The sequence below is a fragment of the Grammomys surdaster genome, unplaced genomic scaffold (assembly GCF_004785775.1).
Source record: "Grammomys surdaster isolate TR1022 unplaced genomic scaffold, NIH_TR_1.0 267, whole genome shotgun sequence".
NCBI classification, from domain to species: domain Eukaryota; kingdom Metazoa; phylum Chordata; class Mammalia; order Rodentia; family Muridae; genus Grammomys; species Grammomys surdaster.
Window position 1 is genome coordinate 168494 of NW_021604708.1, and position 22388 is coordinate 190881.

A 22388-nucleotide genomic window follows, 5' to 3' on the forward strand; every position below is an offset into this window, starting at 1 on the left:
TCATGATATTGCTTTTTAAGGGATTATTTTGGAGATTTCCATGTGGTAACATTTGCACATGCCTGTGTCTTTTCTATATATGATAGATAGATAGTTTAGTCAGCTTTTATCAGCTTACTGAGAAAATATTAATATAATAAAGTCTGATTCATTTTCCCTCAGAGTTCTAGAGGGTTCAGGGCGTGGTCACTGGCCTCTGTTCCTTAATGGCTTGATAAAGCAAAACACTGTGCAGAGCATGTAGAGTAGTGATGTTATTCATTCATCAGAGGCCAGTAAACAGAGGGAGAGAGAGCAGCCAGGATTCTGTATGCCTTCAGAGGTATAATCTAAGGAATTATTCCCTCCAATCTGGCTCTACGTCCAGAAGTTTTCTCACACCTCTAAGAAGAGACTTGGCTGACTACCAACCCATAAACATGTACACTTTTAAGGAACATTTAAGAAACAAAACCAAAAAAGTAGGTGTTTTTCAAATGCTGTTTTTCTCTTTCTTCAGGAATCCTTTTCAGTGTGCACATGAACATTTGTGTGCATGAGTGCAGATGCACAACTGGCACAGTCAGAGAACAGCTTCAGTTACTCATGCTTTCCTCTGGCTTATTTGTGATAGGACAATTTATTTTTAATTGGTACAGAAGCCAATGAACTGTAAAGTACTCTCCTGTCTCAACCTTCCATATTTGTACACTAACACTGATTTACAGACATGTGCTCCCATGTCTAGTTTCACATAGGTTCTAGAGATCTGAATGTAGAATGTAGGTCCTCAAACTTTGCATTGCATATTCTTTACCCATTGAACCAGTTCCAAGCCTGATATCTCCTCTCTCCCTCCCTTCCTCCCTCCCTCCCTCCCTCCCTCCCTCCCTCTCTCTCTCTCTCTCTCTCTCTCTCTCTTTCTCTCCTCCTCCTCTTCCTCCTCCTTGACCTCCTCTTCCTCCTCCTCTTCCTCCTTTTCCTCCTCTCCTTCTTGCTTCCCTACATGATTTTGGAATACCACTTTCTGTCATTTTCTCTGTGAAAACTAGAATATTTGGTTAGTTGTGTTTAACATTTGGAATAGCAACTGTTAAATTGAAAATTATAATATGGGGCTGGAGAGATGGGTCAGTGGTTAAGGGCACTGACTGTTCTTCCAGAGGTCCTGAGTTTAATTCCCAGCAACCACATGGTGGCTCACAACCATCTGTAATGAGATCTGATGCCTTCTTCTAGTATGTCTGAAGACAGCTACTGTGTACTCATATAAATAAAATAAAACTTTAAAAAATATATATATAATATGGTAAAATATATTTTGAGCTGACTCAGAAGTAAAACTGTAGGTCCAAAGTCAAGTGGGAATCCTTTATTTCATGGTTCTAACATAAATATGTTGTTGTATTAGCCACAGTTCCTGAACTTAAAGTCAAAGCAATTGTACCGCAGAACTGAGCCCTGGGGAAGGTTTGCTGGGCATCCTTTGGTTTTTAAATTAAGGTCAACTAGTTCCATTGGCAGACATTCCAAATGACAGGTGATTGTTATAAATAGAACACCAAATAACTGCTCTAAAGGGAGACCATGAGTTCAGTTGTTAATAAAAATTTTTGAGTTGCTCAGATGGTGCTCTGATTTCTTGGAATGAAATTCTGAAATTTCTATGTATTCAAGATAAGTTCACTTAATAAAGTCTGCATAAAAATTTCTCTGTGGCATATGCTGAATTGTTTCACAGCAGAGGGTCAACAGGGTATCATTCCTTTCTACTACACTATCAGTCTCTTGTTTTCTGGGGACAAGACTCTCTACACAAGAGTGAAATGAAAATAATATCTTATGAGTGTCTTTAGTGGCATCAAGAGACAAACTTTTGTCCTTGTATTTACTAACTTAACCTCCCAAGAGAGAGAGATTTTTGTTTTGTGGTACCAGTCTGGCCTTTATTGCAAATCTAAATTAATCTTGCCAAACTAATTTCATAGTATCTGTGTTCCTGTGAGATATATATATATATGATAGGTATTTAGACTTTACTGGGTGCCAGAAGAAGCTCTGTTCCCAGTGTTTTATAGTATTAGTTTAGTTAATATTCTCAAATACTCTTAATATAAGACCTACAAATTAATAACAACTTTTTTGAAGAAATTGATTTTAAAAACCCAATCACATAGGTCTCATTATTCTGGGCAGTAAAAATATTATTAACGTAGGCAAATTAGTTCTTTTTCTTATCTATAGTTGATGAACAGCATATCTCACTGCTTAGTGTCCTCTGTCCTCTGCCAAAGCTGGAGAATCAAGACACTTAGGATCTTAGAGTTTACTTTGAGGATATCCCCTAGTCTACAAAGGGAAGACCATCTGTCATTTTCTATTTCCCTTGCCCATAAATCTTGCTCATTGAACATACTAAAATTGGAAATTAAATTTAGTATTACCATTCAGCAAGATTTAAATTTGATCATTGTGCAGCATGTTGAATATTTAGCAATAAAAGAAAAAAAGAAATGATTAACTTATAGTTACCTAGGACAACAATGCAAATAAGGACACAGTGTTCCTTCCAAATGACTTGTGACTCTCTAGAACTGATGTATTTTAATCTACTCACATGTACTTTCAGAAAGATAGAATAGCATGAGCCACCACAAGATCTGTGCTCCTATGTAGCTGCCTTTTGATTGGGGAGAAAGTCTCAGTTATGCTCTCTGCCTTCTGCTTACCCATACCATCACTTACTATTTTTAGGTTGCTGCTTACTAGGCAGAAGTTTACCTCCACTTTGTGAGGACTGAAACAGGAAAAGGCATGTCTATAGCTGTTCTTTAATATTTGATGGACTATCTATGAAGAAGAAATAGAGAGTTGCATTCTAATAAACCATGGCAAATGGGAAAAGTTGCTGAGTAAAAAGTACTTTTAATACATTTAACTTGCTGTCTACAATCTAGAATTTCAGTTTTATCTTTTGGAAGTCAAGGAGCTCACTGGGAACTATGGCTACACAGATTCCCACCTCGCAGGATTGTTGGAACTCAAAATCTAAACACAGTTTAAACAAAATGCATATTTTGTTCACATCACTGTAAACTCAAAGGTTCTTATATCAAATCATCCTTACTTCAGGGACTATTTATTCTTTTGATTCCAGAACAACTTCCAAATATTATAATTTAATTAACTGATTTAAATGGACAGGCTCACCTTCTCAGTATCAATCAGGACAGATAGACAGACATACAGACACACACACACACACACACACACACACACACACACACTTAAGGTGGTGTATTTTAGACATTAGAACTTTTGAATTAAAAAGTTATGAATTTTCAACCCTACTGAGTGGCTTGTGTATGTGTGTGTGTCTGTGTGTGTTCATATATATATACACATACACACACAGGTGTACATGCATGTGAAATCAGAGTTCAAACTTACATGTTGTTCTTGGAGGATTCCCATATTTTAATTTGAAACAGAGTCCCTTACTTGGAGCTTGAAAAGTATACTAGGTTGGCTTGCCAGGGAACCCCAAGAATTCACCTTTCTCTGCCTCTCTGGTACTGGGATTATAAGAAACTGCTGATATTCCTGCCATTTTCCAAATGTTTGGAGAGTGAAACTAAAGTCATCTTGTGTACTGGTCAAGCTTTGTCAATCTGACATACACTGTGGTAATCTGATAAAAGGAAACTTAGTTGAGAAAAAGAAAATGTATCCATTGGGTTGCCTGTACACAAGTCTTTAGGTCATTTTCTTGATTAAGCAAGATTAATGATTTATATGGAAGAAGTCAGCTCAGCCTGAGCCTTGCTACTCCTGGCCATGTGGTTCTGGGTTGTAAATGAAGTGAGCTGGGCTGGCTATGAGGAGCAAGCCAGTAAGCATCAGGTTTTCATAGTCTCTATTTTAGTTTCTGCCTCCAGGCTGCCTGGACTACCTGCTCTGACTTAGCTTCATAAAGGACTGTGAGCTATAAGATGAAATAATGCTTCCCCTCACATTGCTTTGGTCACGGTGTTTTATTACAGCAGTATAAAGCAAACTAAAACATCATGCTTATGTGGAAAGCTCTTTACCTACTGAGCCATCTCTTCACCTCATCATGAGAGATATTTTAAATCTAACTTAGTACATCTGATCTGGTCTAAGGCTTTTTCAACATAGTATACTCCTAACTTCCATCTGGCTCAAAATATCCTCACAACATCTAGAAGCCATACAAAACTAAATTCCAAGGTTAGAAATTCACTCAAGGAATCAAATATGAATTTGAAAAGAGCTAATGTCCTACAGATCTTCAAAATATTATGTAGTATAACTGGACAAGTTGCTTTATTTTCTTCAGTATGGTCTGGGAACAGAACAGTGGATTTACTTAAAAGCTTTTATTTATCCCTTAGGCATAAGAGTTGGAGATTTATAAATAGATGAATCTTTATATGACATCTTCATAGCCAATCAACAGCTGACATTTCACTAAACAGAAAGGCTCGTAAGTGGCTTGGGTGTTAACATATGGTGGCATTCTCAAATGATGTTCCCCAGTGGAGCAGTGAAGTTTCTTTTTCATTTTTTAATTTACCAACACAAAACAAAGCTCATTTTGATGTCCATTTCTTGTAGAATCTCATAGAAGTCTCTAAATATTTGGGATACATAATAATGAAAAGATAACGTATTGGATTAGGCAAACATAAACATGTGTTATGTTTAGTTTTAAAAGGCTTATAGGTTACAAGGGAGATCTGTCTTCCTAAACCTTCTGTCTGACTTGGTTTAAATTTCAGATACTGTGAGGAAATCCATACATCCTAATAAAAATAGGGACCATGATAATCAGGATTAAAAATTCTTTGGAAAGAGGATTTAGGAAGTCATGGGTCAATCCTAACAGCTAACAAACTTTCAAACAAAGTGAAAAGTCAAGATCTTTCTGTGCATGTCTATGTGTTTGTTTATTTATGTATTTAGTTTTGAACATGGTCTGACTGTGACCCAGCCTACCTTATGAATGGCTGTAGACTAGACTGCCTTCAACTTGCAGCTGCCTCTTACCTCAGTCTCCCTGAGTGCTGAATTACAGGTGGGTAACACCATATCCACCTAAGACACTTTTTAAGATCTGAAAAAGAAATTAATTTATGAGGCATATTGGGAACTTAATGTACCTAGTCTCCAAGTTTAAGATCAAATTGCAGATTTTATCTCATTTGGAACATCTAGAAGTAATTTCTCTTGGGTGTAAGGATTTTACTGAATTTATCATTTGTGGCTTAAAATACAGGTCCTTAGAAAACCACCAATTGACAGAAGAAAGAGAAAAGATTCAGGAGAAATGGAAACATCTAGGAAAGAGAAGAAAGAGTGCAAGAAGACAGAAGTGTAAGTGAATAAAACCAGATAGAAAGGACGTAAAATGCAAATATAATATGCTTTTACTTCTCAGAAGTGTCAAAGATCAATGACAATCTCTCCAAATTCTGAAAACAATCACTTCAAAGTAGTCTAGTAAAAACCACCACACAAGTATCAGTCACAAAACTCTAGGAGATTACAGTTAGATTAAGAACATCAAATTAATGTTTTAATGAGTTCACCTGATAAATAAAATAGTGTATACTCATGAAAAGTAAACGCTCCATCAACTGATGATGTACAACCAAATGTGCAGATGCTGTCCCTTGATGGGTACGTTGCCCTAGAATGCTTACCACTTACTATTTTCTCACATATTTCCCATATTTCACATATTGCTCTCTTGATGCTTATGTGTAAAATCTACATTAAAACTGTGTCTTTATAAGCACTGATTTTGCTTCATGAAAGAGTGAGATATTTCCCCATTTGATTGTAATTCATATACCATACTGTTCTAGTACATTTTGCATTACATGAAAATTTCACTTATGATTATTAACAACATTAATTTGAATTCTAGTAGTTAAAAACCGTACAGTTATTGATAAGGAGTGCTAAATTCACCAGCAGATTTACTAGAAGTTTGGCCTTAAAATGATTCAAAAAAAAAAAAAAAAGAAAGAAAAAAGGAGCAGTAGAGTGACTCCTAGTGACATTCTGCTATACTAATATATCAGTGCCTTGCTTGACAGTCACAGGAGACACTTCCTCCAGCAGAAGATTGGAACAGATGCACAGATCTAGGGCCAAACAATATGCAAAAAATGAGAGACCATGGGATATTCAATATTAAATGGGATATCTCCATCAAATCTTTCACCTCGGTGTTTAGGGATTCCTGCAGAGGAAGAGGCAAAAACAATGTAAGAACCAAAGGGATAGAGGATACCAAGTAAAAGAGGCTTTCTATAGCAGCAGAATTGATACACATATGAACTTGCAGAGACTGAGAAAATGCACAGCTTTTGAAGTGGTGTGGAACAGATGGAGCTCAAAAGCTATAAGGAGAAGAGAACAACCCATATCACCATCCCTAACCCATAAACTGTCTATAATTGATAACTCTTTGTAAGTGAAAATTTAGCTTTCTCCAAGGGAATCTAACTGAGGAAAGTATTCTTAAGAGTCGGATGGCATTCCCACCACATAGTGAGAAGAAAATGAACTCAGTATTGTCCTTGAAAGTTTCTTGTCTCATGGGAGTAAGTCATATTTTTTGTTTGTTTTTATTTTAAATTTTATATTATTTTTATTTTTATTTGGTATATGTTATGGCTTCCAGTATAGTTCTTTTACTGGATTCCTGATTGTGTGAACAAAATATATCTCTGTGTCTATATCTGTTTCCTGTGCCTTGTGCTATTTTCCTTTTGCTAGTTTGTTTCCAATGTATTAGGTTTTATTTTAAGTTATTTTATTTTTTATTTTATTCTTATCCCTTAGAATCCAGTTTGTTTTATAATAAGACAGTAAGGGGCTGGATGAAGATAGAAGGAAAATGGGGAGGAGTGGAGAGAAGCAGAAGGAGGGGAAATAATAATCAGGATATAGTATATGAAAAAAATGTTTTTAATAAAATAGAAATAAATAAATTAATAAATTAATTCTTGATTATAAACAATATTTGTTACTTCTACCTGTCCCCCTTAAGGGTCACCCGTGGAGATTTTCCTAATTAACTAATTAACCTATTACCACTTCAAATTAATTTCTCTGCTAAAACAAACTGTTAGAAAAAGATTGATTAGAGTTAAGAACTAAAATTTGCATTTTCTAATAGTCCAGCAGTTCTAAACACAGTATCAAGAATGGAGAACTTATTCTTGTATGAGTAGTAGAATATCCATATGTTACAAAAGCTATGTAGACAAAATCATGTGGCCATAAACAATTTAAAAATTTGTGTGTGAAAACTTTGCATTGGATTTTATTTTTAAAAAGGAATAATTTCTGCTAGTAATTGCTAAAGTTTCAGCATGAGTCAAGAAAGATGCAGTTTAGCCTGACAAATAGATGTTCTTCCATTCACATGCTTCATAATTTTGAAATTCAGTTCTTTCTGTTTTTAATTAATTCATTCACTTATTCAATTTACATCGTAATATCAGGCCCCCTCTCCCTTTACCCCCTCATGGAAGTCCTCTCCAAGTTCCACCTTCCCTCTCTTCTGAAGCCTCTCCCCCTGTGATTATAAGACTATTCAGGTTCAGCTTTTTCTTTTAAAGCACAACTGAAAGTTTAGTCTTAAATATCTGCATGCCTCCACTGGTTTAATTTCCATCTACAACACTGAACTTCTAGAAAATAGATTTTTTCCCCTATGAAACTAAATATGCTTTCTTTGACATTAAAAGGAGACTTGTTTCTCGCTTGTGATTTTACATTTACGATGGAAAAAATCCAAAGTATAGTCTTTAATTTGACACTATTGAGACCTACTGAATAAAATCCTACTAGATAGCACTTTAAGTAGGATTAACTGTAAGTTTCTCTGTCAAGAAGAGACAATGAATTCATTAAAATAGATGTTTCAAAGTCCATATGACAGATGAGAATGAAATTATACTGACAGTCAGGTTTTAAGCTCTTGCTGGATGCATGAATAAATCTGTAAATTTTAAGGATTTATAGGAAAATACAGTGTCCATATAATGCCTCTGATAAGAAGGACAATCAATGAAGAAAACACAGGGTGGAGGAGGGCAAAAGCAGTGTATTTGTGTCATTCTCTATATGACCATTCACAGTGAAACAAGTGGTTAATTTCTACTGCCAAAGGCAAATAGGTAATAAGGCAGCAGCCATGAATGACTTTCAGCTTTTCTCAAATTTTGTTACATGGGAGACCAATATGGACATAGATGATTAAGTCTTTTACTGTTTCCATGTTTCGAGGAACAAAATCACTATCGCTTGCAACTGACATAGAAATGGCTGAAAATGGTTACAAATAAAGAATGGGGAAAACGAGCATAAAGATGAGGCAAGACTGACTCTATAATGGTTGAACAGATGAGCTCAGATGACAGTATTTTCTGTTCTCGGCTTCATTTCAAAGGAAACAAATCTCAGTGTAAAAAAGGCTCCCAAATTTAACCCAATGTTGAGAAAATGTGGAATAGGATCCTAAAGTCATAAAGCTATGAGGAGAACTACAGACTGAAGGAAAGAGTCAGCTCACAGTCTTGTGCTGCAGAATCTAAGCCACCAAACCTGACTTTTTTGATTTTTTAACAACTTACAATACACAGTCAACATTTATAATTATTTCACATCCAAACATGACTACCCAAACTCTTAAGTATGGTAATTTTTTAAGTTATCTTTACTTTTCTCTCCTTGATTTTCTATTTTTTGTCCAATATTTTCAGATTAGCAGATTTATAATAAAATGAAAGATTTTTTCATGCTAAGCTATTTTCTGATTCAAAGGAAAAATTAATAAAAAATGTTCACAGGATTGAACAAATACAGATATATTTAAAGATTCTGAAAGAACTCAAGCGAGTGTGTTAAATGCCTGGGTTACGGTAGTGATTGAGACCAGATTATATTTTTGAAGATATTTTTACTGCAGTAGAAAACATATGCTATTTGAGAGAAATTCAGTTCATGTGTTTATGATCCACGGTTACTTAGCTCATCAGATAAATTTAGTTAAGAGATGTTAGGTAGACAAATGAGGTTTGATCTATGGATTTTGAAAATATTTTCCTCTTTAATTTGGTTAAGTACCCAGAGTTATTTTTAATTTTATTTTTGAAAACATGATAATTTGAAAGATGTGAAAACTTTCCGGTTTCTCATCAAATAATGAATTTCCTAAGTCTAAGATTATATAAGAAATAATTAAGTTCTAAGAAGTGAGTTTCTAGTAGGGCTAAAACGTTTTTTCTTGCTGAATGATTAGTACATGCTGTATGGAATATTGGATGACCAAAACATAAAGACAAGACTGTCATTTAGAATTCATAACTCCTTTAAGGTTTAAAAACATGTTAAAATATAACATACTGTAGAAAAAATGAATTCATGCTTTTATAAAGAGGCTGGACAATGCAACACAGGTAAGATATTTCTGCATGGACCTTTGAAAACAAATGTAGAAACCCAGGGGTGGTGGGACACATCTGTAATTGCTGACCATGGGAAGATAGAAGAGGGAAGATGAGAAATTCAATATCACCTTCACCCATAGTAATTTTAAGGCCACTCTAGGCCACATAAAATCTTGTCTTAAAAACAAAGTTGAAAATAATAATAAGAAAAGTGGAGCTCTGGGAAAACTCCCCCCACCCCTCTGTCTGTCTCTCTCCCTCTCTCTTCCCCCTTCTACTCTTTCTCTCTTTCAACATACTTGAAATTTGGGGAAATATACTTGTGAAATTCTTTAATTCCTGGCAAATTTCCCTTTAAATTTTGTGTAAAGTTCAGGAAAGGATTTTTAGGGATCCAGAGTTCCAATCTTACTGTTGTCCTTCAACAGGAGTGGGTAGAAATGCTGTGTGATGAGGTCAAGCAGAGAGAGCAGGCAGGATTCCATTTGTGAAGGGATGCCTGGACCACTGTAAAAAGATCACTTTCATCTGTGATAAAACGTTTTTTGGGCTTTGAAAAAGAACATGACATAATGTGATGTCTGCTTATTTTGTCAAAGGAACTACTCAGAGAATGAATCCAATTAAGGATTCCAATTTAATGGTATGCATGCAGGGTCAGGTTAAGAGGACTACACCATCCACAGAAGAGGTGACTGGATCAGCATATGGTAATGGAAAAAAAAAACAAGTTCATGTGACATCTTAAAGACAGAATCCACAGAACTTTCATGATAGGCTGTAAGCTGTAAGATGAAATAAACTTTGCCTTCCCCAAGTTACTTTTGGTCACTTTGCTTTTCACTGAAAGTTTATTAATCAGGATTTTCTAGAGCAGTGGGCTCTGAATCTTCCTAATGCTATGACCCTTTAATACAGTTATTCATGTGACACTCAAGCATAAAATTGTTACTTTATAACTGTAATTTTGCTACTGATATGAATCATAAAATAGGTACCTTCTATGCAAGATATCTGATATCCAACTCTTGTGAAAGGGCCATTTCACCACCAAAGTGATTAAACCCCACAGATTGAGAACAACTACTCTAGAGGAAAAAAAATACTGACAAAATGAATCTCTCTATATATGCAGAAAGAGAGCTTATTAGAATGTGGTCCGGCTAGTCTATCAATGGCTGTCTACCAATGGGAAGTTCAAGAATCCATTTGTTGCAAAATCCAGGAAGGTAGTCTTCAAAATATGTGGAAATTCTGAAGAGGTAGGCTGTTATGCCAGTGAAGTAATAGAGTTACCAGAGAGAACCTCCAAGGACTTGGATTAAATTTGGGTTTCCTCTGGAAAGATATGCCAGTTCAATGATGGAACAATGCTTCTGGGAATAAATAACCAGTGTCTGGTTTGACTTAAGGCCAACTACATGAGATAGAATAGAAATACACTGCTAAGGGAACTGAAAAACTGAGGCTAGATAGCCCTGAGTTATACTGCAAAATCAAATACTACTGTCCTACTTAACAACATATCCATAAAATGACTCCTAATGACATTCTTCTATATTCATAGATCAGTCCCTATCTCAGCCATCATCAGAAAGGCTTCCTCCTGCAGCAGATGGGAACAAAAACTCACAATGAACAAAGAGTAAGAGAACTTGTAACATTTAGACTTACACAGAAAAATTTTTATCAAATCCCTCCCCTCATGGATCAGGGAACCTTGAGGAAAAGGAAGAAGAAAGAATATAAGAGCAGAGAAGATGAAGGACAACAAACAAACAAATCAAATAAAAAAACAGAATCCTCTAAATCAATAGCATCTATGCATACCTGAAGTCACAGAAACCAAGGTGGTGTTAGCATAGGTCTAAAACAGGTGGTGCCCTCTAGCTGAAAGGAAAAGTGAAAACATATCCCCATAGCCACTTACAAATGGCAATTTAATTTTCTCCAAGGCAGTTTCACTGGGAAATCCAAGGATTCTTAAGGGTAAGTTGTATGCTGGATACCCAACAGAAAACAAAATAAATGACATTCTTAGGAGTTCTTTGTCTTAAAATGTCAACTCTAGATCTTTGTTTTTAAATCTTATTTTGAATTTTCATATATATATATGTTCATGGCTTCTAATGATTTTTATGGGATTCTTGAGTGTACAAACAAGTAATTTTCTGTCTATATCTGTTTCTTGTTCATTTTATTTTCTGCTTATTTCGTCTTAATCCTAAGTGTTACTTTTTTACTTTATTTTATTAAATTTTATATTATTATTATCCCTTAGAAGCCTGTTTGTATTTTAATGAGAGACAGAAATGGGGTAGATCAGAATGATAGAAGAGATGAGGTGGAACTGGAAGGAGTAAAGAATGAGGATATATGATATGATAAAATTTTTTTAAAAAAGGGAAAATGTGTGATATACCATTTAAAATGACTTACTTAAGGAAAAACTGCCTCATAGGTACTACTCAGCCAACTGGATTTTAATTAATTCTAGCTGTAGTCAAAATGACAACCAGTACTAACCACCATAATTTCACCCTTTATCAACTTGATACACAATCATATCACCTTACATCATATTTAATTTCCAAAGGAAAGCAATACTCAGGTTAGAATTGTAGGTAACAATATAACTATTTCAAGTGTAGTTACAAACACATTAAATTTTAAGAATAGATTAGATCTACAATTTATAGTGTTAGTCATTATAATTAGGAAGAAGTTTAATGACACATACAGTGTATTTGGCATAATTCTAACACCTCTTGGGATGTTTTGGTGATATATAGGAAGCTTATGAATTTCAAGAATTCTTCTCTGTTGAGCGCTGATGTGGTAGATACTACAGATAAAATTACCTATGGCCTGAAGTCAAGCTTCTATTTTGGTCAAGCTTCAAAAATGGCATGTATAGCTTGATTATGCTAGCCCTTTTTGTCCTGGGAATAATTTTATTCCTGACCATCATGTTAAAGCTTTTCTTTAATAACATCAAAATGTTGGCAGCCAAAGTACATGGCTTGAACCTGAAAATGGACCCCCCCCAGACAAAGTTATTAAATTAACCAGCTGGCAACCCAAGGATTGGTAAGATTCTGCACAAAGCTTTACCAAGCTAAGACAGAAGTGCATTGCTTTTGGTAATACATTTTCCATGATGGGTAAGGAAGGCATTTTGTCAGAACACCTAAGACAGGCTCAGTCTTGTTAATGAAATAAAAAAGCAGGAGAGGTGGAGAGCTTTTGGGGTGCTTGTCAAGAATCTGACATGGGCCAAGGACAAGGAAATGGGCTGCTTAGCAGGAATATGTCATTGGCCAAGGAAAAGGAAGTAGGCTTCAGGCAGGAATCTGCTATTAGGCTAGAACACAGTAGTAATTTTAGGTAGGAATCTAAATATTAGGCTAGAACAAAAAGTAGTTTCAAACAGGATTCTAAATTTTAGGTTAGAACAACTAAGTAGGCTTCAGACATAAAAATGACCTTGCACTAGGACAGGGAAGTAGGCTCAGATACTTTGGTTACCCTGATAAGCCCTTAGAAACAGATATCATGGAGAGTTTGTGTAATTGGGTTTAATGCCTTGTTTGTTCTTTGACTATTTGTATTTATTGTCTTGCTTTTTCCTTGACTATTTGCATCTATTGTATTACTAGACCCTCAACCTAGAACTGACTTTAATACATGCATGTAATTAAAATGGTATAAAAGCAAAAAGGAGGTGAGGGTGGGTTCTAGGTATGGGAAATGGAGAAAGGGTATAACATCTGTACTGTAAATAAGTAAAATATCCAAAAAAATACAAAATTGAAATATGAATACCACTGATATTTCCTTCATTGATGTTATATCACATTGTAAAGAAATGAAAGAAAGTAAGCACAAATATTTGCAAAATCACATTCTTAACAGAAATGACAGACATACTCATGTCAATTATAATCCTCATTTCAACAAATGGTCACATAGCCTTAGCTGATATTTGTAACTGTCTTCTTCTATTACCCATTCTGTATTTCCTCTACCCTCCATAAGCACCTCAGCAAGCTTTGGCTCTTTTCTTATACCGTCATTCCTGAAAGGTCTGTACTCCTTCTTATCCTGCCTGGATTGTGTTACAGTGTCCCATTGACTTTAATTATGGTAGGACCAAAAGATGGCTGTAAAGGATCTCCTGCACTTCATGAATTATCTTTCTTACCTTCATTGTGGAAGAGAAATCCAATTTCCCATTGGTAATCTCCATTAATAATATCCCCTAACACCATTAGTCCTTTTTCGTGGGCAGATGGGTTAATGACATAAGAAGCCTAAAGTGCCAAGGGAAGTCTGAGCTTCAAGTTCAATGGAATTCTTTTGTCACTTGGCAGGAGTGATCTCCACTCTGAAAACAAAATTTGTAGGCCAGCAGAACAGGAAGCAAAATTTTGTCTAGAGGTGATAGTGAATGGAAATACTCTCCTTTCCATACCTTGATTATGTGGCCTGTAGATCTTGGCTATGAGAGACTATCATACATTAGATGTTGATTCAAAGCACCTTCTGGAGGATGCTGCTTCAGCCCTTCAGGATTCTGTTACCTAGTTGACACAACTGTGTCTTCAAAAGAACATTCTATCTTTGTATCAGGCCTGCTGCTCTAGAGTGGTGGATAACCTGGTAAGACCAGTGAATTCCATTAGCATGGGACCACTGCCATGCTACTCTGTCTATACGTTAAGTTTCTTAGTCACAAGCAATACTATGTGGAACAGCATGGCAGTGAATATGGCATTCAGTAAACCCATGTATGGTGGTTTGAGCAGAAGTGTTACATGTGGAAAAGATATGTTGATAACCAAAGTAAGTATCTACTCCAGTAAGGAAAAAGCATTATCATTTCCATGGAGAAAGTGATCCAATGTAGTCAGTCTGCCACCAAGTCATTGAGGGGTCATGCTGTGGAGAAATGGTGACATATCTAGAGCTCAGTGTTGATCTCTACTGTTAGCAGATTTAGCATTCAGCAGCATTTATAAGCCATCTTAGACTTAATTAATGGCAGTCTATGTTGAAGACTTATATAACATCCATCTTTGGCCACTTTGTTTATGGGTTTATTTTGTAGTGATAAGAATGGCTGGGGTAAAAGTCTAGTGTTTAGCGAACAGGTCATCTTATCTATTCAATTACTGAACTGTTCTTTTGCTAAGTCACTTTTAGATGAGTATTGACAAGGGAAATAAGTATCTTCACATTCTTTGTCCATTTGGAGAGATCTCACAACACACTTCTGCTCCAGATATCTTCTTCACTATTTTTCAATCATGCTGTTTCCAAGACCCTGACCATCAAGCCAATCGTTGGGTATAACACATGAATCAGTGAAGAGATACACATCTGGCCATTTCTCCTTCTAAGCAAAATGTATGACAAGTGTATTGCCCAGATTTCTATCCAATGTGATGATTTTCTTTTTCCAGGTTCTTTGAGGCTTGTTCCAGAAAGCAGTTGTAACACTGTAGCTATCCACTTCTGAGTGGTGCCTACATAAGTTGTGTAGCTGTCCATCCCTTTGTCTTTTCTTCCTTAGTGAATCAACTACAGGGAACACTCCATGAGGCTTGGCAGCAGTAAGATTGTACAAGAGAAGTAGTCAAAGACATTTGATCAACTATTTGTGCAGTTGTACCCTCAGTACCTGCTCGGCCCAATCATGTATACCACTTCCATTTGATAATAGATTCTACTGTGTACAGTCTGGTTTATGACTTGGTGGGTCTGATAACAACTAGCTCATGATGGGCAAGTCAGGTCACATGGTAATTTGCTGACCCATTTTCAAATGTTCAGCTTCCATTAAGGTTCAATAGCAGGGCCAAGAGCTGTCTCTCAAAGGGAGAATGGTCATATACAGCAGATTGTAGAGCTTTGCTCCAATGTCCCAAAGGTCTTTTCTGTGGTCCACCTATAGGGGCCTGTAAAAGGCTGTAAACTACATTCTTATCTGCTACTGAAACCTCAAGTACCATTGAGTGTGCTGGATCATATGGTCCAAGTTTTAAAGCAGCTTATACAATAGCTCTGGCCTGTTGAACAGCCTTCTTGTCTTCAAAGCCCACTCATGGTGTGCACTTTTCTCAGTAACTTGGTATATGAAATGGAGTATCACACCTTGGTGGGAAATGTGATGTCTCTAGAATTCAAGTATGCTCATTAATCATTGTACTTATTTATTTGTGGTAGAAGGGGCCAGGTATAAAAACGTATCTTCACATTAGAAGGAATGTATCAGCATATCTACCACCACTGGACTCCTAAGAATTTCACTGAGATAGAAGGCACTTGAAGTTTCCTTGGATTGACTTCCCATTCTTTGATGATATGTGCTACCACTAAGTACAAAGTGGCCATTACTGATTGCTCCTTTAGTCCAATCAGCATATTGTCATCAATATCACTATATCAATAGGGCATTTTGAGAAAGGGACAAATGACCAAGTTCTTCTTAAACTACATTGTGACACTGGGCTAGAGAGTTAATATATCTTTGAGATAAAACTATAAAGATATACAGTTGGACTTGCTAAGTGAAAGCAAATTTCTTCTGGTGGGCCTTATAGACAGGTACTCAGAAAAGGGCATTTGCGAGATAAAGAGCTGCATATCTTTACAATATGTGTGAATCTGCTCATGTAAGGACACCACATCTGGTACAGCAGCTGCAATTAGGGTCACTACTTGAATGAGTTGCTTTTATAGTCAACTATCACTCTACACAATCCATTTGTTTTCTGCACTGGTTTGGTAAGCGTTAAAGTAAAGTGTACTGGGAAAAAACACCATTGCACCTTTTAAATCCTTGATGGGAGCACTGATTTCCACAATTCCTCCAGGGACGTGGCACTGTTTCTAATTCACTATTTTCTCTGACAGAGCCAACTCTAAAGGCTTCCATTTAGCTTTTCCAACCATAACAACCCTCATTCTGCAGGCCAAGGAGCCAACACGAAAATTCTGCCAACTTCTAAGTATGTCTTTCCCAACTAGCCATTCTAGGACTGAGTAAATAACCACAAGATGTATTTTGGGGACCCACTGGACCTGCTATAAGTGGGAATTCAGCCAAAACTCAGTTAATCACCTGATCTTCATGAATACCTGTTTTAATTGGAGGGTCACAATGTTTTCTGGAGTCTTTTAGAGTCAGCATCAAGTAAAAATTAGTATACAATAGACCACAGAAAGTATGATTATTTCCTTTACTGTAAGGTTACCATTAGGTAACTAAAAGGCCACAAGGGAAGGAACAAAGAAAGGCTAATCATAAAACTTTTAGGTATTTTATCAAGCCTTCCTTTGAGCAACATGGTCATCTCAAGAAGTTCAGTATCTGAAAATTGGCTCAAGTCTGAAAATTGGTTCATAGGCTGAGAGTCCCTTTTGTCATTATTCAATGTAGGTTTCCTTTTATTTGTTTGAGAATTTTTCTGCTTAAACAGATCAAACAAAAAAGCAGTAGGCCTTTTCTCTATTTCATGTATAAAAAAACATTGATTACCAATACCAAAGGTTCCTATGAGTTATGCCACCATCAAAATAATATTGCCTGTGTTGTCTATTATGGGTCAGGCCAGTACAGACATTGCTTTGTCTATATATCCTATTTTGATAACTACAATAATCTTGCCTTTGGTGATTCAGTGCTGCCACCTGGCCTCTACTAATTTTAGACCCATTAAACCACCTGCATCAAATTCTTCCAACTGAACAGAAGTTTCACCAAACCAAAAGTCTGACACATGGAAAAGGGCAACAACAAAGCTCTTCAAATGTGTGCATCTCACCATTTTGTGCCTTACAAAATTAGTGAAGACCAAGTCTTCTGGGCCTTTTTGCTGTGGAGGATTGTGTTTTACATAATAAAGAGATATCAGGTATTTCCTATTCTTTTATTCAGTAGGCCATCTCTTGGCAAATACCTCAGCCAACTATTCAAGCAAATTTTTGACATTATTTTAAATTGCAAACCCAGCCTGATTTAGTTTTATGTTGCTTCTACCATTATCCCACACCCTTAAACCCTTAAATCAATTCTTCTTTGTATTCATTCCCCAGACTGCTGCTTAAAAGAATTAGTACATTTATTAAGCTCTTCAGTATTGTAGCATACTCCTCATGGACTACACTTTCTATCTCCCCTCTAGTAGCATACTACTTAGCCTTAAGTCTGGCTACACCTCTAGAAACAACTATCAGTGAGCCCAAAGAGACATCAGTGCTGTCTTACACAACAGCTTCAGGAAAAAAAATCACAGCTAGTTTAGCAGACATTGATGGATTAATTTACCCAATCAGGGGCAGAAAAGGCAATATTTTAGGGAGTAGGAATTGGAGTATATCTGCTAAGTGTAGAAATTTTACTTCCTTGAGAATATGAGTATGTACAGTTGTGAGCCTGAGTTAGAACCTCACACACATCTCTGTCCCAAGTTACAGTATCCCATTCTTTACTAAATAATGCCCTTACTTTAAATACCAACATCATCTAAGGCATGAACTTGAATATTCTTTGTAATTAAGACAGGTTTATAATGCGAGCTTTCACTGTTACAATGAGGGCTTTGGTTTAATTTTCAACAACTTGAACTCTGAGTCTGATAGAGAGAAAACTATCCTTCAAAACACACTTAGAAACTTATAAAATGTTTATGTGCATCTGGAGGTGGACATTTTCATCTCTGAGTATATTGTTGTACTTTATCATATTCAGAGATGCTAGAAGTTTGATAATTTTATAACAGAGTGGATTATTTTTCTTTGTCAGTTTATCTAGAAATGCTAGGAGCAGCAAGCAGCATCATCATTTGCCTTATTTTTCCACATATTGTCAAAAGTTTTATATACAGAGTCACCAATTCTGTTGCCTCTCATGACTGGTGATTAAGTACAATGAAACACATTCTTCTTCTTATGTTTGGAAAATAGTCCACACCATGGCCTTTCAGTACTCTCCTAGCTTCTAGGAGAAGCCTCAGTAACTACATGCATTGGCATATTGGAAAGAGAAGTACAGATACTTTTTTTAAAAGTTAATTCTTGAAGTCCACACAGACTCAATTGCCAACAGTGGGAAGCTTTACCCTGTCTTCTTTTTTTCATTTCCCAGTGCCCAACTCCACCTGCTTTCCTGGAGTCCTTCCATCACTGGGAACAACCAGGTAAAACCACAACCCAAGCCCTTCTCCGCCCCCACCCCCACCCCAGTTCCACCTGTTTTCCCACAAGCCAAACTAGGGACATCCGAGGAAAGATTAGCACCCAAAATGCCAGAGGCTATGCTGGCCACAAAAACACCAGGACGATACCTTATTGCAGTCCATGAGGCTCCTTAAGAAAAGACAGAGAGGGAACAGAAACTAAGGAGAAAAGACATCCTAAACACACCCATCCAACAAAAATAAACCCTAAAATCATGATCTAAACCTGTAATAACTGCAAAACCCAGATGACTAAAGACCAGTGTAAAACAGCCAACAAGAGCCTAGACAATATGATACCACCATAGCCCAGATATTCTATCATAGCAAGCCCTAGATAGACTAACATAGCTGAAGCACAAGAAATCAGCCTTAAATCCAATTTTATGAAGAAGATAGAAGCTGTCAGAGAGAATGAATAAATCCCTTAAAAATATAAGAAAGGTGCTGTAGCCACTGTCTCTGAGCCCTGGCCACACTGCTGCTGCTCTCCCGTCACACACACACACCCCGCCCCATCGTGCACTAGTGGTCTCAAAAGATTCAAAGTCCAAGATAGCAACCCTCAGCGACCAGTTGATTGTGAATCTTCTTAAGGAAGAACAGGCCCTCCGGAACAAGATTACAGTTATTGGGTTTGGTACTGTTGGCATGACTTGTGGCATCAGTATCTTAATGAAGGACTTGGTAGATGAGCTTGCCCTTGTTGATGTCATAGAAAACAAGCTAAAGGGAGAGATGATGTATCTCCAGAATGGCAGCCTTTTCCTTAAAACACCAAAAATTGTCTCCAGCAAAGACTATTCTGTAACTGCGAACTCAAAGCTGGTCATTATCACAGGGGGTGGAGGGGCGTATCAGCAAGAAGGAAAGAGCTGGCTCAATTTGATCCAGCAACACGTGAACATCTTCAAGCTCATCATTTCCAATTGTGAAGTAAAGTTCACACTTCAAGCTGCTTATCGTCTCAAATCCCATGGATATCTTGGCCTACATGGCTTGAAAAAAATCAATGGCTTTCCCAAAAGCCTAGTTATTGGAAGTGGTTGCAATCTGGATTCAGCTCAGTTCTGTTACCTGATGGGAAAAAGTCTGGGAGTTCACCCACTGAGCAGTCCTGGGTGGGTACTGGGAGAGCATGCCGACTCCAGTGTTCCTGTGTGGAGTGGTGTGAACGCTGCTGGCATCTCCCAGAAGTCTCTGAACCCAGAACTGGGCACTGATGTAGATAAGGAGCAGTGGAAGGGTGTTCACAAGCAGGTGGTTGACAATGCATATGGTATAAATTAGGCGATCTGAAAGGTTACACACCCTGGGCCACTGGCCTCTCTGTGGCAGACTTGGCTGAGAGCATAATGAAGAACATTAGGCAGGTGCATCCCATTTCTACCACGATTAAGGATCTCTATGGAATCAATGATGATGTCTTCCTCAGTGTCCCATGTATTCTGGGACAAAATGGAATGGATATTGTGAAGGTGACACTGACTCCTGAGGAAGAGGCCTGCCTGAAGAAGAAAGCAGACACCCTCTGAGGAATCCAGAATGAGCTCCAGTTCTAAAGTCTTACCAGTGTACTAGCACTTCACTGTCCAGGCTGCAGCACTGTTTCTATGGAGACCACACACTTCTCATTGAGCTGTGTTTAGTACAATTGTGTTGAGGTGGCCTGGGGGAAAAAAAAATCTCAGTTCCCACAGCTCTACCCTGCTGCCAAGTAGTACTTGTGTAGTGGTAACCTGGTTAGTTTGACAGTCCCACTGTCTCCAAGACACACTGCCAACTGTGTGCAGGCTTCAATTATCCTGTGAGCTTGCTGCATTGCTGCCCTGTGTACCCTCACCAAACATGCCTAGGTCAACGAGTTCCCAGTTAGCCATAACCAGGCTCCAGTGTATAAGTCCATTATGCATATCTTGTGCATAAGTGTTCTTCAGGATATTTTATGTATTATATATGTCTATAGTGTACATTGCAATATTATGTGAAATGTAAGATCTTCATATGAATGATAGAACTAACCACTCAAGTGTCATGCCAATGAAAACACCAAATAAGCCTTGAACAGTGAAATATATATATATATATATATTATATATATATATATATATATGAAAATTCAATCAAACAAGTAATGGAGATGAAAAAATAGTTTAAAAGCCAAAAATTGGAAATAGAAACAATAAAGAAATTAGAAATTGATGGAATGCTACAGATAGAAAACCTAGCTAAGAAAACAAATCTACAGACACAGCATCACCAACATAAGAGATGGAAGAGAAACTCTCAGGCATAGAAGGTCAAAGAAACTATTAAACTATGGCCAAATGGTTCTAAAAATGAATGGAAATCTGCTACTGACAGGGGTGGTGATGTGAGGGGCATCTCCAAGTCATGGCACAGACCTGGGATAAGGGAAACACACAAGAATCAGTGGGCTGAACTTAGCAGTGGCTCACAGCATTCAGGATATGGAATCTAAAGAGGCTACCTCCCAGAGCAGGGCAGGAACACCACACCAGTGGAGTAATAGGAACAGAAGTCTAACATGGTTATCCCCTGAGAGACTTCACCCAGTATAAGACTCAGACTGATGCAGGAAGCAATAGCCAAAGAGTGGATGGAGCTTGGGGACTCTTATGGAAGAGTAGGGGGAAGGATTGTGGACCCTGAAGGTGATAAGATCTCCATAGAAAGACCGACAAAGTCATCTATCCTGTACTATTGGGGTTCTCAGAGACTGAACCACCAACCAAAGAGCATACACATGGTGGTCCTAGGCCACCCTGCAAATATATAGCAGATGTGCAGCCTGGTCTTCTGTGAGTCCTGAACAACTGGAATGAGTGCTATCACCAAACCTATTGCCTGTCTGTGGGATATGTTCTGCAAACTGGGATTCCTTGTCTAGATTTAGTGGGAGAGGATGTGCCTAGACCTGCAGAGAGTTGATGTGCCAGGGTAAGGATATGCCTACAGGGTTCCCACCCTCTCAGAGGAGATGGGGAGGTGGAATAGAAAGAGGATTGTGGGAGGAGTGACCAGCAGGGGCAGTGAGTTGGATGTAAAGTTAATTAATTGATTAATTAATTAATGGGATACATATTTAAACAAAGAATTGTTAACAGAGGACTCTCTAATGATTGAGAAGTAAGTACAGAAACGTTCAGCATCATTAGTCATCAGGCAAATGCAAGTCAAGGAATTCTGAGATTCATCTTAAGATCCATCAGGATGGCTAAGATAAAAATACAGGCTAGAGGGAATTTGGAGCAAGGAAAACACTCTATTGCAGCTGGGAGTACAAACTTGTAGAACCACTTTGGAAATCAATGTGGTATTTTCTCACAAAATTGGTAATAGTTCTACCTCAATGTCCAGATATGCCACTCCTGGGCATATACTCCAAATTAACTCTATCATACCACAAGGACATTTGCTCAACTATGATCATAGCATTTTTATTCATAATACTCAGAAACTGGAAGGAACCTAGACATCCTTCAACTAAAGAATGGATGAAGTAAATATGGTAAATTTACACAGTCAAATATTTATTACTCAACCATTAAAATCAATGACATCATGAAATTTGCAGGTAAGTAGATGGAACTAGAATGAGTTTAGATAACCCGGAACTGGAAAGACCAACATGGCATGTACTCACTTATAAGTG

General features: G+C 37.3%; 1 pseudogene; it reads left to right on the forward strand.

Moving 5' to 3' along the window:
* Positions 1-14228: 14228 nt before the first annotated feature.
* LOC114628350 lies at positions 14229-20274 on the forward strand (annotated as a pseudogene).
* Positions 20275-22388: the final 2114 nt, after the last annotated feature.